Source organism: Podarcis muralis, chromosome 3 (genome assembly GCF_964188315.1).
Source record: "Podarcis muralis chromosome 3, rPodMur119.hap1.1, whole genome shotgun sequence".
In the NCBI taxonomy this organism is placed as follows: Eukaryota; Metazoa; Chordata; class Lepidosauria; order Squamata; family Lacertidae; genus Podarcis; species Podarcis muralis.
This window is the reverse complement of record NC_135657.1, coordinates 21,661,800-21,679,074: the sequence shown is the minus strand read 5'-3', so window position 1 is coordinate 21,679,074 and position 17,275 is coordinate 21,661,800. Positions and strand designations below refer to the sequence as shown.

The 17,275-nt window shown below is 43.6% G+C and overlaps 1 long non-coding RNA gene across 3 annotated transcripts; it reads right to left on the bottom strand.

The window, feature by feature from the left end:
* Positions 1-10,432: 10,432 nt before the first annotated feature.
* LOC144327215 (uncharacterized) lies at positions 10,433-17,212 on the bottom strand. 3 transcript variants are annotated; one of them, XR_013392138.1, is made up of 3 exons: positions 17,004-17,212; positions 14,295-15,784; positions 10,433-12,984 (listed from the first exon to the last, which is right to left on the bottom strand). It is a non-coding gene; the product is annotated as an uncharacterized LOC144327215 (long non-coding RNA). The 3 variants fall into 3 exon arrangements; XR_013392137.1 differs by having other exon boundaries at positions 14,295-14,515; XR_013392136.1 differs by lacking the exon at positions 17,004-17,212 and having other exon boundaries at positions 14,295-16,608.
* Positions 17,213-17,275: the final 63 nt, after the last annotated feature.

Here is a 17,275-nt window from a genome sequence, read left to right as displayed (position 1 = left end):
GGAGCTGGGAATGCAGGTGCCTCATTGAGCAAGTTAAGATCCGCACAGGGGCGTCTTACCCATAGAGGCTAGTGGCGCGGGGTGCTAAGGCGGCAAGTTCTGGAGGGCGCCAGGGAAGAGGCGGAGGCTGGATGCGGCACCTCCCGGCATCAGCTCATCGCCCTTGCCCGCCTCTGACATGCTGTGCCGAAGCAGTCCCATGATTGGAGCCTCTGTCTGCCATGGCCACCGTGGCATGAAGCGACCAGCTGAGCGAGCAGGCGCCGCATCCAGCCTCCGCCTCTTCCCTGTCAGAGGAGCCACCCTCCATCCGCCTCCTCCGGCAGTGCCGTCCTCCCTAAAAAACTCTGGGAAACATGTGTGTGTGTATGTGTGCGTGTGTGTGCCGGAGGGAGCTTTGCACCACGACGCTGGATATGCTTAAGACGGCCCTGGATCTGCACAAGGGACGTCAGTTCAGCTGCTACTGCCATTAATGGTAAGTTCAATCTCTGTGGAAAATAGGACTTTATGGTGATGGATTTTGGACTCTCAATGATCTAACAAGAGCATTCCCTTCCCCACCTTATGCAACTGCGATGTAGAAAGTTTGAGGGAGGAACCAGGAGGGGGGTTTTTCATGGAAGAAGTGTGCACTTGGTTAAGTTCTGGTACTATTTAAATAAAACAAAAAACCAAGATCACCTCCATCCCATACACTTATAGTCTCTGGCTTCTCCCAAAGAATCATGGGAGCTGTAGCTTGTTGATGGTGCTGGCAACTGTAACTTTGTGAGGAGTAAACTTTGTTGTCTCCCGATTGCTTTGAAAAACAAACAGCTTACTTTGGAGTTGAGGACACAGACTCCTCATATGGAACTAAGGATGTTGTTTCCGTGTTTTCTTTTGAAAAGAATATTTTAAATGACCTTTTTTTAATCAAGTGAAGTTCATGTTTATTATTTATAAAAAATCACATTATAAAATTGCACTGGAGAACAGAGGAAATGGAAGCCCAGCATTTTACCGTGCAAGTAAAATATTCAAATAAAATGCAGAATCATTTGGACATATGAATTTGTTTGTTTATTTACTGCATTTATACACCACCTTTATCTTCCAAGGATCTCAAGGTGGTTTACATGGTTCTCCTCTTCCCCATTTCATCCTCACAACACCCCCTGTAAGGTAGATCAGGCTAAGAGATGGTGACTGGCCCAAGGTCACCTAGTGAGCTTCGTGGCTGAGTGGGGATTCGAACCCTGCTCTCCCAGGTCCAGCACTCTGACTGAAGTGTAGGTGGGTTCCCCCGAAGCAAGAAACAGGGATAACAGCAATAACCTTTATTGAACTAACAGAACTCGACAACAGGGGCAAAGCAAACTCCTTATTTACATTTCTGAAGGCCTGAACCACTCTCACTCTCAACGTGATTGGCTGTCTAAACTCCCAAGCTGCGAATCATAGCTCAGAGTTTAAGGGCCAATGGCAGAGGCCCAAATCCTGAAATGTTCTGTGACTGGAGATCATGTATCGAATCAGAATCCTTAGTCCAGACTCAAGCTCAGGCAAACACAGGCCACTGAATACATAACACGAACCATTGTGCTACGCTGGTGTAATGAATGGAGTGACCAGAAAGCATCTACCATTCAGCTTAAAGCAAAGCACTTATAGTAGATGGTTCGCCAGTACAGTCAGTGGCAGCTGACCGGACACATTTATGTTGAATGTTGTAAGATGCAATAGCAAGCTATTAAGTTCTATAGGCAACATATTCATCTCAGTGTGATAGCAGGATGTAAGGTAAAGGTACTCCTGCCCGTATGGGCCAGTCTTGCCAGACTCTAGGGTTGTGCGCCCATCTCACTCAAGAGGCCGGGGGCCAGCGCTGTCCGGAGACACTTCCGGGTCACGTAGCCAGCGTGACATCGCTGCTCTGGCGAGCCAGAGCTGCACACGGAAACGCCGTTTACCTTCCCGCTTGTAAGCGGTCCCTATTTATCTACTTGTACCCGGGGGTGCTTTCGAACTGGACCGAGCAACGGGAGCGCACCCTGCTGTGGGGATTCGAACCGCCGACCTTTCGATCGGCAAGCCCTAGGCGCTGAGTCTTTTACCCACAGCGCCACCCGCGTCCCATAGCAGGATGTATATCTTAACAAAACCTTATATCAGTGGCTATCAATACTAGACAATACTGCTATTTCCCCCCCCACCCCAACTGCCTCAGTACGCTAATTGCTGGAAAGCACAGCAGTGGAGAGTGGTCTTGTAACTGGGTTCAGATTGTGGATATCCCACAAGCCTCTGGTCGGCCACTGTGATGACACGGTGCTGAACTAGATGGACCATTGGCCTGATCCAGTAAGCTCTTATTATGTTCTTAAACTTAGAAACAGCTCTAACAGTGTAAACAGGAATCTTGTTCTGTGCTTATCATATAATGTGTAGTATGTCACTTGATCTTTTGAATTCCACTCCCCCACCCCCATTGAACATTAGACAGCCATTATCTCTGTTGTCTTTTTAGCACCTACCTTTCTCCAGGGGTGAAAGTAGGCTTTATTTTACCCGGGTCAAAGACCCAGTTTGCCCCCTCCCCAGCCCATTTGCATATACAGTGGTACATCGGGTTAAGAACTTAATTCGTTCTGAAGGTGCGTTCTTAACCTGAAACTGTCCTTAACCTGAGGTACCACTTTAGCTAATGGGGCCTCCTGCTGCCGCCACGCAATTTCTGTTCTCATCCTGAAGCAAAGTTCTTAACCCGAGGTACTATTTCTGGGTTAGCGGAGTCTGTAACCTGAAGCGTCTGTAACCCGAGGTACCACTGTACACACACTTAATGGCACCCCTCTCGAGGCAAGGAATTGCTTTTAGATGTCCTGGGCACATCTGGGAAGAAGGTCTAGATATAATTTTAATAAATAAATACCAAAAAAATAAGAAAGCCTTCTATGATACTTCATAAATTACTATTATGATGGTGTTCTCATAAGCAACTTTGAGGGCCTTCCAGGCCAAAAAGCATCAATAAATATACACATAAAAGGTGGAGTTGTTGCAGTGTTTGGAAATTTAAAATGTAGGATGTGGCAGGGCTGTTCTACCCTCTCCACCCCATATTTAAACTGTTACTTGCTTGCATGAGCTCAGAGCAACGGGAAGAATGCCGGTAGTTCTTGCGATACATTCTCTGGGCTGTGTTGGAGCATGTCGATATCAGCGAATGCGTCACTTGCTCACACCGGATAATTATGAGAGCAATCCTATTCTCCAATTACACTGAAGAGAGAGATTCTGCCAGGACATCAGAAGAACGGCCCCTCGGTCCAGAAGGGGAAAAACACCAAATATGCAGAATCTAAAGGAAGACTAAAGGAATGAAGAGCAACTGCGATTCAGAAGATTATAGGCTCCAACCTATATTACCAGATGGGAGAATGTTTTAAACCGCTTTAGATATTTTAATAATAAATAAATAAATAGTCCAGTAGCACCTTATAGACCAAGTTTGTTCTGGTATAAGCTTTCTTGTGCATGCACACTTCTTCAGATACCATGAAAACTTATACCAGAACAAACTTAGTTGGTCCATAAGGTGCTACTGGACAATTTTATTTTTTTATTTCAACTGCGTCAGACCAACACGGCTGCCTACCTGAATTTAGATGTTTCAAACTGTTTTAGATGTTTTAAACTGTTTTTAAAATGCTTTTGCAAAAAGTTATTTTGCTGTGTTCACTGCCTTGGGCCTCTTTGGGAGGAAGGGTGGGATACAAATTCAATCAATCAATCAATCAATCAATCAATCAATCAATCAATTCTCTTGTACTGCCCAAGACCCTGAGCTCTATAACTGTGAAGACTTTTAACAGCTCACTTTCTCAGGCTTTCCCCCTCATCGGTCCCTTCCATCTGATTTCCACATTAATCTGAGTATTAATAATCAAATTCCTGAAACATTCCTCCTCATCTCTCAATATCAACAGCCTGGGGACTGGCAGGAGAGACCAGCTCACTTGCTATTTTAGAATCTTTAGAATCTGGTGCATTTGTAAGACACTCTCTTCTCCAGACAATGGTCCAGTACAATCTGACAGCATTCTTTACGCAATCCCTTATGGTGTGGTCAGGCTCTTTATTCAAAGAGTCAGAAAGTTAGCATGGAAGTACTCTGAGCTTCAACCATCTGTTAACAACCCAACCCTATTAGCATTTACTGAGAAATACCGGTAGGTACTACTGCATTCAGTGGGGCTGACCTTGTTGTTGTTGTTTAGTCGTTTAGTCGTGTCCGACTCTTCGTGACCCCATGGACCAGAGCACGCCAGGCACTCCTGTCTTCCACTGCCTCCCGCAGTTTGGTCAAACTCATGCTGGTAGCTTCGAGAACACTGTCCAACCATCTCGTCCTCTCTCATCCCCTTCTCCTTGTGCCCTCCATCTTTCCCAACATCAGGGTCTTTTCCAGGGAGTCTTCGCTTCTCATGAGGTGGCCAAAGTATTGGAGCCTCAGCTTCACAATCTGTCCTTCCAGTGACCACTCAGGGCTGATTTCCTTCAGAATGGATAGGTTTGATCTTCTTGCAGTCCATGGGACTCTCCAGAGTCTCCTCCAGCACCATAATTCAAAAGCATCAATTCTTCGGTGATCAGCCTTCTTTATGGTCCAGCTCTCACTTCCATACATCACTACTGGGAAAACCATAGTTTTTATTATACAGACCTTTGTTGGCAAGGTGATGTCTCTACTTTTTAAGATGCTGGGGCTGACCTTAGTGAGGCTTTCTTTCAAGTTAGACATGGGTCAGATTATGCTATGTGAATTTCCATTCCTTCAATAAATTCTTAAGAAATGACAGTAGTAGAACAAGGACATGAGAGCAAGCCTCAACACTAGTACTATTATGGCAGGCATTATTATTATTGTTGTTGTTCTTATTGTTATTCTTATTATTATCCCACCTCTCGTCCCAAAGGGAGCCCCGGGTGACAAGCACACAAGACATAAAACAATTAAAATATCTAATGGCAATTCAAAGCAGGTACGAACTGGAGAAGATCTCTGCTTAAAAGAGAGGAAAAAGGAAAGTCTTCAGTAGGCACCAAAATGATGGCAGAGATGCGGGCTAATATTTAACAGGAAAGAACTCCTAAGAATAGATGCCACAACACTAAAAGTCCCAATTCCTTCATTGTGAGGAATGGATTACTTATCATAAGATGGTATTTGCAGGAGGTCCTCTCATGCAGGAGAAGTGATTGACTGGGTATATAAGGGGCAAGGATAAAAATCAATGATAAAAAAAAATCGGTTTTTTAAAATTTAAATTGGGTTTTTAAATTTAAATTGATTTTTTTAATTTAAATTGGATTGTTAAAATAAAATGCTTTTGGAGGAAAAATCTTTCTAAATATAGTTTTCTATTTAAGTTACATTATAGTCCAAAGGCTATTCATCAGGAAATAAAGTTTTTCATGTGTGCTGAAACTCAGTCTAAGTTAAAAAAAAAAAGTTAACAGTTAACAAACATGGATACATATGCTATAATGTTATTGTTTTAGTTGAATAAATTGTTTAAATTGATATTAAGGAAATGATGATTTTTCTCCTTCCAATAAAGTACAGCAGAAAAGTTGCCCAAATATAAAGTTAACTTGTTAAACCTCACAATAATTTCATAAATATCTGTCTATTTATTTCTAAATAGTATAACCAAATCAGTAATGTTTGATATAACTGTAAAAACTGCTGTGAAAATTTATTATTCCAAAAATGAAACCTTCATCTGGTTGTAAATATTAAGATTATACCAGCAGGAATGTATTTCTGTAAATAAATAAATAAATTTAAAGCTTAAATAAATAAATAAATAAATAAATCTAAAATTAAATAAATAAATTTAAATTTAAGTCTTACTGACTAGTGATTTAAATTGATTTGATTTAAATCAAATCCACCCTGATAAGGGGTGAGATTATCTTTTTTGTATCCTGGTCCCAAGCTGTATGAGGCTTTATTTCAACAGAACAAGCACCTTGGACCTAGCCCAGAGACTAACTGGCAGCCCATGCAACTCTTCCAGCGGTCATGTAATGTGATGGCAATATCTGGCTGTAGGCAGTATTCCTGCACTGCTGGGGGTTGGTCTAGATGACCCTCAGGGTCCCTTCCAAACGCTACCATTCTATAAGTCTATGAGCTCTGGTGAGCAGTCAAGCTGCCACATTTTGCACCAGCTTCAGCTTCCAGACAACCTCAAGGGCAGCACCATGTAGATTGCATTGGGGTAATCCAACCAGGAGGTTACCATCTCGTGGCCAACGGTTGTCAGTCATACCTCTGTTATATTCCAAATGGTAAGAACTAATTGAGGAGAAAACTAAGAAAAGGCTACCCTCCATATTTATCTGAAATGGGTTTTATTTTTTGGTTCACCGCTCAGTATATTTCCACAATCTGCACGCTGTACTTCAAAAAGTAATTTGAATTATGACTTCCTGTTGGACCCAAAATAGACTGGACCACCAAGGGGAGGTGTTATGAAATGACATAGTAAAAGCTATTCTCTGTTCCATTGCACTGTGCCCTGTTGTGTCCTTCATGCCAGTTATTGATCAGAAGTTCATTCAATGCAAAAAGCCTCTCTGTCAGCCTGAGCTTGGGATGTAATAATAAAGTAGGTCATTGATTAGCTGGAAGGTTGACACATAACTCCTTCCATCAGATCCTGATGTACTGGTACATCTTGGGAGTGGGGAGAAGGAACAGATTAAAAAAAAACACCAGGGATGTGGGGAAAGGAATCTGCCCCCCCAAAAAATGCTTTTTAAAAACAAGGCTCAACAAAATCACTAGATAGCACAGGGTGAGTTTTCAAAGAAGAGCTGCTGGGTTGTTATTGTTTGTTTGTTTGTATTAAAGAGAGGCGGGAAAGCAATTTAAATAATTATTGCTGAATTGCACACTTGAGAATACAGTGGTACCTCAGGTTACATACGCCTCAGGTTACAGACTCTGCTAACCCAGAAATAGTACCTCGGGTTAAGAACTTTGCTTCAGGATGAGAACAGAAATCGTGCTCCGGTGCATAGCTGTCAACTTACAGATTTGAAAATAAGGGACCAGCAGCCTTGAAAATATGGGACCAGCAGCCAAAATAAGGGACCTGCAGCTTCACCTGTTCCAGGCACTCCAGTCTTCCTGTCCTCCTGCAGTCTGGTCAAACTCATGCTGGGTAGCTTCGAGAACACTGTCCAACCAACTTTGTAACCAGAGGTTCAACTGAATAGAATCTGAATCACATGCACCACAAGGCCTATGCAGCCTCAACTTAAGATGGCTCCCCAGCCTGGCTTTGCACTGCAAAGTTTGCAGCAGCACGTGCAACAAAATGGCGTCCAGCATTCAAAAAACTCCTCAGCTTGCATTAACTAGCCACACACAAGGCATGCAAGCTCCAGTCGTTCTTAGACTTCTTATTGGGTGAGCAACACAGCCAAGCAACACAGTTGGAGCCTCCCTCCTCCCTGGCCGGCAGGGAGTTAGGGAGAGGAGCTGCTTCCTTTGAAATTTAAGGGACATCATTTAAGGGACATTTAAGGGACATCCATCAATAAGGGACAGCAGCGGGACATGACGCTGGAATAAGGGACTGTCCCTTCAAATAAGGGACACTTGACAGCTATGCTCCGGTGGCACGGCAGCAGCGGGAGGCCCCATTAGCTAAAGTGGTGCTTCAGGTTAAGAACAGATTCAGGTCAAGAACGGACCTCCAGAACGAATTAAGTACTTAACCACTGTACTCTTCTCTCAGAGCCAGTGTGGTGTAGTGGTTAAGAGCGATAGACACGTAATCTGGGGAACCGGGTTCGCGTCTCCACTCCTCCACATGCAGCTGCTGGGTGACCTTGGGCCAGTCACACTTCTTGGAAGTCTCTCAGCCCCACTCACCTCACAGAGTGTTTGTTGTGGGGGAGGAAGGGAAAGGAGAATGTGAGCCGCTTTGAGACTCCTTAAAGGGAGTGAAAGGCGGGATATCAAATCCAAACTCTTCTTCTTCTTCTTCAGAACCAAGAACTCTGCAACCTTTCCATATGTATTGTTGCAAGCCACCCCAATCTCCAATATTCCAATAGGCACTGACCCACGGTTTACTTCCTTTGGAATGAGTGATGGTGGAGACTGTGGTGCCTTTCTGATATATGATGGTTTATTTACACATATATACAACCTGAGAGTATGATGGAGGGCTTCACAGCATTAACATCCCAATGGGGTCTTGCTTCTCCCATAGGCACAGCCTTGGATTCCAGCAGAAATCAGACGTGCTTTTGTCTCCCAGATGCCCAGCCTACAGCCTTGCTCCTGGTGTCTAGCAGTTCTCAACCTGTGGGTCCCCAGATGTTGTTGGACTACAACTCCCATCACCCCTGAGCTCTGGCTTTGCTAGCTAGGTGTGATGGGAGTTGTAGTTCAACAACATCTGGGGACCCACAGGTTGAGAAAGGCTAGCTCATATAGTTCAACTCTCCACTCTGATCTTTGTCTTTCTAACTACCAGCGCCCATTTGCTATCTGGCACAAGAGCTGCTTCCCTTGTTACCTTCACAGCCCATATTTGTTGTTGTTTAGTCGTTTAGTCGTGTCCGACTCTTCGTGACCCCATGGACCAGAGCACGCCAGGCACTCCTGTCTTCCACCGCCTCCCGCAGTTTGGTCAGGCTCATGTTTGTAGCTTCGAGAACACTATCCAACCATCTCATCCTCTGTCGTCCCCTTTTCCTTGTGCCCTCCATCTTTCCCAACATCAGGGTCTTTTCCAGGGAGTCTTCTCTTCTCATGAGGTGGCCAAAGTATTGGAGCCTCAACTTCACGATCTGTCCTTCCAGTGAGCACTCAGGTCTGATTTCCTTAAGAATGGATGTGTTTGATCTTCTTGCAGTCCATGGGACTCTCAAGAGTCCATATTTAGTGGGCCTTTACTCCACCAGGAAGGTAGCCTGGCTATTCCAGCAATTGAATCAGTGCTGGATCCAGGAATTTGAAAGCAATTCAAGCACATAGCCTACTGCATCCCAAACTCATAAAATTATGTTGGCTTGGTTGCCTACTGAATCCAATGAAGAAAGAGTTGTAGCCACCATTGTAGAGAGTACAGAAAGAACCAGGTTCAATCCCTGGCTGGGGAAGACATGTGTTTGAAATCTTGTAAACCAGGGGTTGGCAAGGTTTACCTCGCCTGGGCTGGTTCACTCTAGCGGAGATTCCTCCGTGGGCCGACCGTGTGCGTGCATGAGCACCCACGATTTCTGGCATCTGCATCTGCACAGACACAATTTCTGGTGTTTGTCTGTGCAGGCGAAATTTCCAGCATCTGCGCATGCGCAGACACCCGTGTAAGCAGCTCCTCTCCCACTTTCCTCCTTCAAAGCAACTACGGAGGAGGGAAGGAAGGGGACCATGCATCCTCTGCTGGCAAATGCAGCGGATTCCCTCCTCCCGGGCTCCCTTTGAAGCAGCAAAGTGGGAGGGGAGCAGCTTACACTTGCGTAAGCAGCTCCTCTCCTACTTTCCTGCTTCAAAGCAATCACGGAGGTGGGAAGGAAAGGGACCATGGATCCTCGACTGCTTGTGGCTGCAGCGGATTCCCTCCTCCTGGGCTCCCTTTGAAGCAGCAAGTGGGAGGGGAGCAGCTTACACTCATGTAAGCAGCTCCTCTCCCACTTTCCTGCTTCAAAGTGGAGGGAATCCACTGCAGTTGCGAGCAGAGGATCCATGGCTCCGCTTTCTTCCCTCGAAGCAGGGTGCGGTGGTGCAGGGGGAAAGACGGCAGGAAATAGATGCCGGGCAGGAAGACACAACCACACTTTGACCACTGAAAGTCCACCCCAGCCTCCCCAGATTTCCACTGAGACGGCCAGGCTAATCTTGATGGCCATAAATCAGGCTCAGCATTATTAACTGGACTTAGATAAGCCATTGTTCCCCTTCCTACCCTCCTCTGAGGCTCAATTTAAAGCAGCAAAGCGGACAGGAGCCTCCTGCTTTGCTGCTTTACATAGTTTAGTGCAACATTTGATTCAGAATATTTTTTTCCGTATTTTCCTCCTCTAAAAACTAGGTGCGCCCTATGGTCAGGTGCGCCCTATGGAGCGAAAAATACGGTATATGCCACCTTTCTGACAAGGTGCCCAATGCGGTTTATAGTTTTAAAATATTCCCCTCTCTCTGTGTGTCTGTTCTATGGCAGGAGGGGAGGGGAGCAGACCCTAATGCTGACTTTAAGAGGTACTCTGAATAACGGTGCAGCTACTAAGTTAATATCCACTGTTACTATGAGCACTATTCATTATAGCAATAGCCTTTTCCCTTGGCAAAACAGCACTCCCTGGCCTTCTCTGTTCGTTTGGCTGGTCCTTCTCCAAGCTAAACCCACTGCACTGGTATTTATTTGTATATTTATTATAAATATTTTTGAATCACCTTTCAACTGAATTTCCAGGACAGCGGGCATAAAGAGAAATACAGCAAGCAGTTAAACAACAAAGGAAATAAAATAAATGCAACATATTTGAATCTGTTACATATAGATATTCCAACTTTCTTCCAAGGAACACAGTCCAATAAAAACCGAAACCGGTTAAAACTATAAAATCAGAATTCAGTTTAAATGTCTATTGGAATTTTTTAAAAAGTATTTAGTAGGTGCCAAAAGTTTGCCGGCAGACTTGCATGATCTCAACCAGAAGGGAGTTCCACAACATTGGGCCCCCAAGGTAGAATGTGTACTGGTGAATACAACCAAAATGATAGCACACATTGAAATAACTTTACACCAAGGCTATGTACACACCATACATTTAAAGGACTGCTGTCTAGTTCTAAAAGCAACAGACAGAAACCCCTGCCACCTCCAACCATTTACACATATTGCATTTTATACTCTGAAAGGCAGTATATACACAGATGATGCAGCATGCATACATAAACCATTCCATGTGGCTAATTAACACAGTCGTATTTGACAATGGACGGTATATATTGAACTCTGGCTACTGAACACAGAGGAAAGTTTGGATAGGAGGCTGTTTTGCCTCTACGCGGAAATATGCTTTTCTGGAATTTGGATTAAGAGAATCTGTGCGTTTCAAATTATATGCACATTCATCTGCAATTCGTACAATGTTCAAGCTGGCCAATTAATGCAGTTAGACTACCTTTTCAATTGCTACATACATATAAAGCTTAGTAACATTATGTATTTGAATTTCAGTAAAAAAGAACAATATGTTCAATGATTTGCTTACAAACATTATTAGATGTTTTCCAACCAGCTTTTCCTCAGTCCCCATTCTTTCTGTTTTGTTGTTGTTCTTTTGTTACTGTGAGGGGGGGTGGAGATTTATCTTTGCAGTGATAGTAGCTGATAGATCTCCTCCTGGATTACAGATTACGTCTGCTTTGTGCTCAAGTCAATGATCTGTGAAATACATCTTGACAAAATAACATCAGTAACTGCAGAAAGATACTGGAGCTGACAACACTTTCACATTATTATCTCACCTTTTACCTTTGGTTTTTGAGCTCTGGAAATGTTCAGTTGATGCACACGTGTCTTTCTTGCATGTGTCAAGTGGATTCCATGCTCGCTTCACTAAGAGCAGCAGTAAATGCAGTAGTTTTACAGCACAATGTTCTCGGCTGGGCTCTTCCTCTTGTTTTTGCCCACTGAAAGACTATTTTCCAGGATTTTTTTTGTCCTCTGATAGTAAAATGTGTTGACTCTGTATTTTTTCAATCGTTTATTAATCACCACTATGAAACCAATGTATAAAGCGGTGCCAAAACTTTAGTCTTGTACCATTTTGTTGCATTTACATCCCAATTTTTCTCCAAGGTGGCGTAAATGGTTCTTCTCCTCTATCAGTGTTCAGCATCAACTTCAAGGCTCTATGGTTGTTTTTCGAAAAAGGTTATTTATTTATTTGGTATATTTATATCCTGCCTTCCATTACCAAAGCCATATTGGATTCCCAAGTGTCTCCAGTTTAGGCACTGGCTAGACTCAAACCTGCTTTCTTTCACGAGGAGTCTGCATCGTGTACCATCAGGCTATGCCACGGGGCTATTTATTTTATCCCCTGTCTTTCCCTAGACAACTTGGTAAAGGAAAGCTACATAAATACAATTTGGGAATGCAGCAAGACAAAGTTTAAGACCAGGGCTGGCTCCAGGTTTGAGGAGAGCCTCTACAAATTGCCATCTAGTGGGGATCCCTTTTGTTGATGCCCCACTGACATAAGAAGGCCCCTATTGCTGGTGAGATTATCTAGTTGTGGTGGGCAGAAGGACAGCAAACGCATGGGAACTGGGCTGGGGGAGCAACTATATATATTTCCCACAATGCCCCTGGTGTTATGTCACTACAGCAGCAGTGGGGAACGTGCAGCTGTCCATATGTTGTTAGTCTCCCATCAACCACTGACTAAAGGTCAGGAATGATGGGAGTTGCCCTACGGTAATATGTGAAATAAAAAGGGTGGCATCCCCAGACCTGCTGTGAGTCTAGAATTTTAGAGTGGGAATCAACACCACACTCTTCCAATTATTCTGTCTGTGCAAGCATGCACCTTGCCAGATAGGAGCAACATACATCTCCTTCCCTCAGTGCTGTTTCGTGGGTTCTCCTGACCTACCACCCCGAGCCAGTTTCAGGGGGTGCAGGGGCATGTGGGGAAGAAGGGAGAAAACCCTGAGCAATGACTTCCACTGATGGCGCTGGTTAGGTGAATCCCGCCTGTTATGTACTGAAGTTCTCACCCTGGGCCAGCAGGGGGAATACTGTAGATAGTTTTCACTCAGGTCCACATATGCAAATAAGGAATTGAAAGTGACGTTCAGTGATTGGATAGTTACAGAAAGTTGTTACTGTTGCTTTGTAGTTGAGCTCTATATAAGCAGGTTGGCTGAACCCTTCAGTTCAGTTCAGTTCTGGCCTGTGAATAAACAAGAGCTGTCTGAAGAATCGCTGTGTCATCTGAGATGTTCACCCACAACTTAACACTGCCCATAACTTTTAATAATCACATCAAATTTAGTAAAAAATAATAGCAAGATTTTTTTTTTTTTAAAAAAGGCATCGTTGATGGGACCTGGCAGGGTCCAAGTCCCTGACAGTAGCCTAAAGACACCGTGTTGTGATGCTGGGGATAGTTCTGCACACTTACTTTTATTCCTTTTTTTAACTCAGTAGGATTTACATATTTCAGTGGAGGGGGAGCTCCATGCATAGGGTTTGGGGCTTGGCATAATAATGTCACAGATTATACCTCCTCTACTATTGGACCCTTTCTCCTTCCACCCTTCTTCCTTTGTACCAGATGTCTTATTTGCCAACTAAGGCCAAATTCATGTCATGAATCTGACAAAAGTGTGCTCCAGCACACTGATAACAAAGTGTTTTGGTCGCTAGTGTATGGAGGTCTGAAAGCTGGCGACCAATCAAATGTCCCATCAATTGCAGAATCTAAATGGTCTCAGTATTTCATTTCTATATTTAATGATCTACATAGTAAATTGAATGAAAAGGAGACCAAAAATAACAAGCTAGATAAACTAAAGGAGTGGCCAAGGGTGAAAGAGGAGGAAATTAGAGAGATAATTAATAGTTTAAAACTAAAACTGGGCAAGTTGCCAGGGCCGGATGGTTTACCAATATAATTATTTAAGACATTCATAGATTCGTGGGCAGAACCCCTAGCTCAACTATTTACCCTTACTGGTAAATATGGAATCATCCCTGAAATATGACTTAGATCAGGAAGTATTCCAATCTTCAAAAAAGGTGATCTGAGTGAACCAAAGAACAACAGACCAATACAGTGGTGCCTCGCAAGACGAAATTAATCCGTTCCGCGAGTCTCTTCGTATTGCGGTTTTTTCGTCTTGCGAAGCACGGCTATTAGCGGCTTAGCGGCTATTAACGGCTTAGCGGCTTTAAGAAAAAGGAAACAAACTCGCAAGAACTCGCAAGACGTTTCGTCTTGCGAAGCAAGCCCATAGGGAAATTCGTCTTGCGGAACGACTCAAAAAACGGAAAACCCTTTCGTCTAGAGAGTTTTTCGTCTTGCGAGGCATTCGTCTTGCGGGGCACCACTGTAAGTCTACTGTCAGTGATAGGGGAATTCTATGCTAAGCACCTTTTACTTAAATTACTTACCTGGATGAAAAATCTAAACTTACCAGGAAGAGAACAAATAGGTTTTTCCAAAGGCTGCCCTATCTTAGACCATTGTCTCATACTTACACATTTGGTTGAAAAATATAGAGTTCAAAACCAATCCAATGTTTTTGAAGCTTTCGTTGATTTTCGTGGTGCCTTTGATTCAGTTGATCTTGTGATATTGTGGAAGAAGCTTGTAGAGTTAGGAATCAATCCACGCTTGTTAATCTTAATACAGAAATTATATTCCTTTAACATCTGCCCAATCAAACCCAGTGCCAAAGTTCACTTCTCTTCCGACATCCCTAATATGAAAGGTGTAAAACAAGGGTGTATTATTGCCCCTTTTCTTTTTAATTTATTTTTATCAGATCTTCCAGAGCACATTCAAAAAACAGAATCACATGCCCCCAAAATCAATCAAAACCCGGTCCCACTGTTACTGTATGTGGATGATGTGGTATTATTATCACTGACGAGGATAGGACTGAAACGTCTTTTACTCTCCCTGGTTTCCTATTGTGAAACCAATAAACTCTCAATGAATTATGAGAAGATAAAAAATCTGGTCTTCTCTAATTCCTGGAAATTAGAGAAATGGAAAACAAGAGGACAAGAAATCCAGCAAAGATCCAGATATCTTGGAATTTTATTCCAGAGTAACTCAAGTTGGTCACAAGTGCTATAAAACAGGCAAAGTGTACCTCCACAGCAGTAGCTCGTTTTTATTTTCAGGAAGGTAACCAATTTATAGCAGCTGCTATTCAAATTTTTCAAGCTAAAGTGTCGTCCCAGTTACCTTTTAGGATCCCAATATGGATACAAGCATATACGCTAATAGTGATTTAGATAAGATACTCAAGTTTCTTGAGACATATCCTGGGGCTCCCAAGTTCAATCAAGTCTGAGATGATGTGTGTAGAACTAGGTATACACATGATAGAATACTGGGTGTGGGCAAGCACTAAAAAATACTGATTGCATTGCCACTTCTGTTGCCAACCTTCAAATCTGGACTCTTATAAATCCCGATGGTTGCAACTCTTACATAGCAAAATCAGATCTATTAGCATTGACTTGGAATTCTTGCATAATTCAAGTGAGAAATATATTTATCATAATATTCAAATCATATTAAGGGACACTGAAAAACAAAACATCGAGTCAGCTGTAAATAAAATTTGCTCCCCCAAGTTTTATGGTTTAAATCCAACAGGGTCACTTATATTTCAAAATTAATAATTCCAGTCTAATGCAGGACCTTTACGTTAGCCCGACTGAATGTTCCCCCCTCAGCTTTGGTCAAGGGCAGATATTTAAACATCCCCAGAAACGATAGGCATTGTGGATGTTTTCTGAATGTGCTGGACACAGTAGAACATATTCTTTTTTACTGTCCATTATACAACCAGCTACACAAAACATGTGCTATCCCCTTTTCTGGGTAGTCTAACACCATGGCACAATGAAAATATCAGATTCATATCTGTCTGACATGAACCTGGAAGTAACTGCAAGGGTGGCTGAGTTTTTATCAATAGCATCTCTTCAGAATGGTGAATGGCGGGAAGAAACTGAAATGAAAATCCTCGTTATTACATATTTTTACATGGCTGTTTATTTGTATATATTCTAAAATGTTATATATGGACATTTTATGATGGCCTCTATTTGTAATGCCTAATAAAGGTTTGGCAAGGCTGCCAACCTACATGGCCATTCTTAAGGGATTGGCTGCATATACCAGAAGTCACTTCTGAATGGAGATCAGGTAGGGCTGCCATACATCTGGATTTTCCGTCCGTGGGGAATTTCCAAAATGTGGTGCTTTCTCCTGGATCTAAGGCAAGCCAATAAAAAAAAATCGTGTTTTCCAGGTCAACAATTTATGTAATTTCCTTTAAAAAAAAAAAGCTCATCTTCCAAAAAAGAGGAATCCTATGACAATCCTAGATCAGGGCCCAACATATAGCTTTATTCCTCTCTTGTTCCTGATGTAGATCTGCACTCACCCCTTCTTCCCCAGAGGGGAGGAGGGGGCGCCATTTGCAGTTTCCTTTGCCTCAGGTGCCAAAATGCCTTGGGACGAACGGCTCTTGTAGAGATGCTAAAGCATCTGGCCCAGTTGAAGGCTGAAGTCCTGTCACTTCCTAGGCAGCAGTAAGCCTCCTTGTGAAGGGGCTGCAGTTACAACCTCCCAGGGGTTATGTATGTGTAAAGTTGCACTGTGAATCTGCGTGCCTTCGAAGGCGCCTCAAGTACAGACCAGCTCGGCTTCTCCTCAGCCTTTGTACGGCCTTAGCGCGTTCTTACCTAAAGGCCTTTTTAAACCTTTCCTATTGGTTAGCGATGATGTAATACGACAGAACATACGGGCATTTTTCTCTCTGTTCTTTCTCCCCCCCCCCCCCTCCTCCGCCGTCCTTCCCGTTCCTGGTAAGTACTGGAGAGAAGGCCGCTCCAGCGCTCAGCCAATCACAGCGTAGAGGGTCTATTGTGGCCTTGGGGGGGTGGAATAGGGAAGGGCTACTTGCTCGGTTGCTTTTCAAACACCGCCTTCGTTCTCATACCCCGCCCTCCTCCCCCCAATCGATGTGCAGGGATTCACGCCTGCGTCCTTGGCTATTTGAGAAGCTTATTATGAAGGACGCGGAAGCTGCCGAAGATAGGCAACATTCGCAGCCAATAGTAAGAGGGGAACAATGGAGGTGGTGGTGGGGAATAGGAGGAAGTTAGCGTTTGGTAAGAGAAAGGAGTGGGGAGGGGCGGGAGAAGAAGTTAATTGGCACTTACTTCGACCAGTGACATTCCATACTGCATAGCCTATGTTTTTTTAAAAAAAATATTGCGCATAGGTGAGGACGGCGAGCTTGGCAGACTTGATTGGCAACGACAGCAGCCAATTGGTACAAAGCTGAGACAGAGGCGTACACCCAACGGGCATTTGTGGAAATAAGCTGGCGAGTAAGTGGCAAGCGAGCGAACCAATGGACAACCAAGAAGCGAGAACCTGACAGGCAGGATACCCAATGGGGATGCGAGCCGAGGGCCGCGCATTGAATGAC